Source organism: Oratosquilla oratoria, chromosome 28 (genome assembly GCF_046742065.1).
Source record: "Oratosquilla oratoria isolate Oo_2021 chromosome 28, ASM4674206v1, whole genome shotgun sequence".
In the NCBI taxonomy this organism is placed as follows: Eukaryota; Metazoa; Arthropoda; class Malacostraca; order Stomatopoda; family Squillidae; genus Oratosquilla; species Oratosquilla oratoria.
In genome coordinates, this window is record NC_134804.1 from 36,991,519 (window position 1) to 36,994,018 (window position 2,500).

Here is a 2,500-nt window from a genome sequence, read left to right on the forward strand (position 1 = left end):
GGATGAGAATAAATACAAATAACTAGATAAACAAATAATTAAAGAAAACATAAAGAAAACGAAGAGAAATATACAACAGACATACATAAAACTAGCATTTCGGTAAAATTTCAGAATCACGCAAACACGGACATTTAACATGAAATTTACGTAGTCTAATAGCTTCTAATGTAATATATTCTTACCTAACTTAACCATTCCATAGGAAAACAGATCTCTGAAATACAAAAAACGAAAGAACTGGAAAATGTGTTTGCGTGATACCGGAATAATACCCGCGGTTCATTTGAGTTCGCCAAGTGAGTGGCCGCTATCAATCACCGACCTCTCCGGAACCATCTCGCCGGTCCGCCAAATTGGCTGCAATCTCCCTCAGACCCCCACCACCACCCACCAACCCACCCACAGAGTGACGTCATCACCGTGACGTCATCACCGTGACGTCACTGGGACGTTATGATGACTCCGCGGACCCCCGGAACTCCTTCGCATTCCTTGACCTTTTGACATGTAACATGTTCAGGAGGAGGCAAGGAATGGAACGGAACGGTGAGGTCGTGTCATCTGTAATATACTACTTCTTCTTTCTCTCTCTCTCTTTCTCTCTCTCTTTCTCTCTCTCTCTCTCTCTCTCTCTCTCTCTCTCTCTCTCTCTCTCTCTCTCTCTCTCTCTCTCTCTCTCTCTCTCTCTCTCTCTCTCTCTCTCTCTCTTTCTCTCTCTCCCTCTCCCTCTCCCTCTGTGTGTGTGTGAGCCCTGGGCGGGAGTCAAACCCGGACCGCCGTAGTGGCAGGCGAAAACTCTAACCACAGCGCCACGAATTGTGTGTGTGTGTGTGTGTGTGTGTGTGTGTGTGTGTGTGTGTGTGTGTGTGTGTGTGTGTGTGTGTGTGTGTGTGTGTGTGTGTGTGTGTGTCTGTCACACACACATAAATAAGTGAATAGATGGATAAGTAAAGAGTAAGTAAATAGAATCACATGATATAAATAAAGTTAAATTATATGAATAAAATTAGATAAAGTAAAGAAAAGAAAAGAAAAAATATATATAATAGAACAAAAATATATACACAAAAAGTTAAATAAATAAAATGGGAACCTCTATAGAACAAACGCTAAAACTCTGGAAATTCGTTTAAGAATACGACCACTAAACCCGAAACAGCGGATGCATTTCCACATTAGCGCCATCTGTTGATGGCAGCAGGCAACTACGTCCGCCATTTGGAATTCAGGCGTCTATTAACCTCGGCAATACTGATGAGGCAAAGGGAAGAGAGAGAAAGAACCGCTGTACGTGACCCTGTATGTATAGATGTTGAAACCTACCTTATAACCTTCATTTGTTTTACGTGGCATTTGTTTGTTGATCCTTCGCCGTTGAAATAAAGCATTGTATGTGACCCCATATCAATAGATGTTGAAACTAGCCTCATAACCTTCATTTGTTTCTCATGGCATTTGTTTGTTGATAGATGGATATGAAAATAAACCAATATAGTGAATATACTTGACCCCATATCTCTAGATGTTGAAACCGGTGTCATATTCTTCATTTGTTTTGCGTGCCATTTGTTTAGATGTGAAAATAAACCAATCTACTTGACCTCATACCTATAGATGTTGAAACCAAACTCATAGCCTTCATTTGTTTCACGTGTCATTTATTTGTTGACAGACGATCGTAGAAATAAAAAATTGTACGTAACCCTATATCTATAGATGTTGAAACCGGCCTCATAACCTTCATTTGTTTTTGATGGCATTTGTTTGTTGATACACGTCATAGGCGTCGACTATATATTAATCTCACTGACGTTAATGCGACAACGAGGAGAAGTAACTTGTATTCGTAACTGTATGAACTTGTTGATGTCGGCATGAACTCCTTTTGTTCAGGATATTTGTTTGATAAAAAATGATCACGGGAACCAGCTTTAGTTTTATTCCCTTACCCACCGTTAAGAGGTTATCACATTAGGCTATTTTCTCTCCTACCTTCAACCTCCATTTGAATAACTAGAATATGACTTCACTTACAGAAATCTAGACCTAAGAACCTTTCAACAATATGTTTTACATTCGTATAAGTTTACATCATTCAGCTTTGCTATATATGACGGAAAGCTAATTTGTTATTTGGAGATTTGAAAACTAAAATATTGTAACCGAAGTCGTTTTTACTCAAACGAACTCTTAACATTCGGCGACGGTGATACCCGTGGAAGCCCAATGTGATAGCCCCTTTACCTATTACCGTAACTTGAAAACGTTTAATACAAACCTTTTTGCGAGTGCATGGAGCCCACACACACACATTAGATTAATAAAATCGTCTTACATAAGCAAGAGGAAAGATTTGAGGTGATGGCTCTCGAGAAGAGGCGAGTTCGAGGTCCTCTTTGTATATGTAAGAAGAAGAGAGGGAAACTCCAGTCACCGGTACAGAGTCACACAACATTCGTTTATCGTGAAAAAAAAAAGTTGAATGAATAGACAAATG

General features: G+C 39.6%; 1 protein-coding gene across 4 annotated transcripts in view; it reads left to right on the top strand.

Moving 5' to 3' along the window:
- LOC143040313 (uncharacterized) overlaps positions 1-2,500 on the top strand; it is a 286,668-nt gene that overhangs the window by 149,675 nt on the left and 134,493 nt on the right. The window lies entirely within an intron of this gene.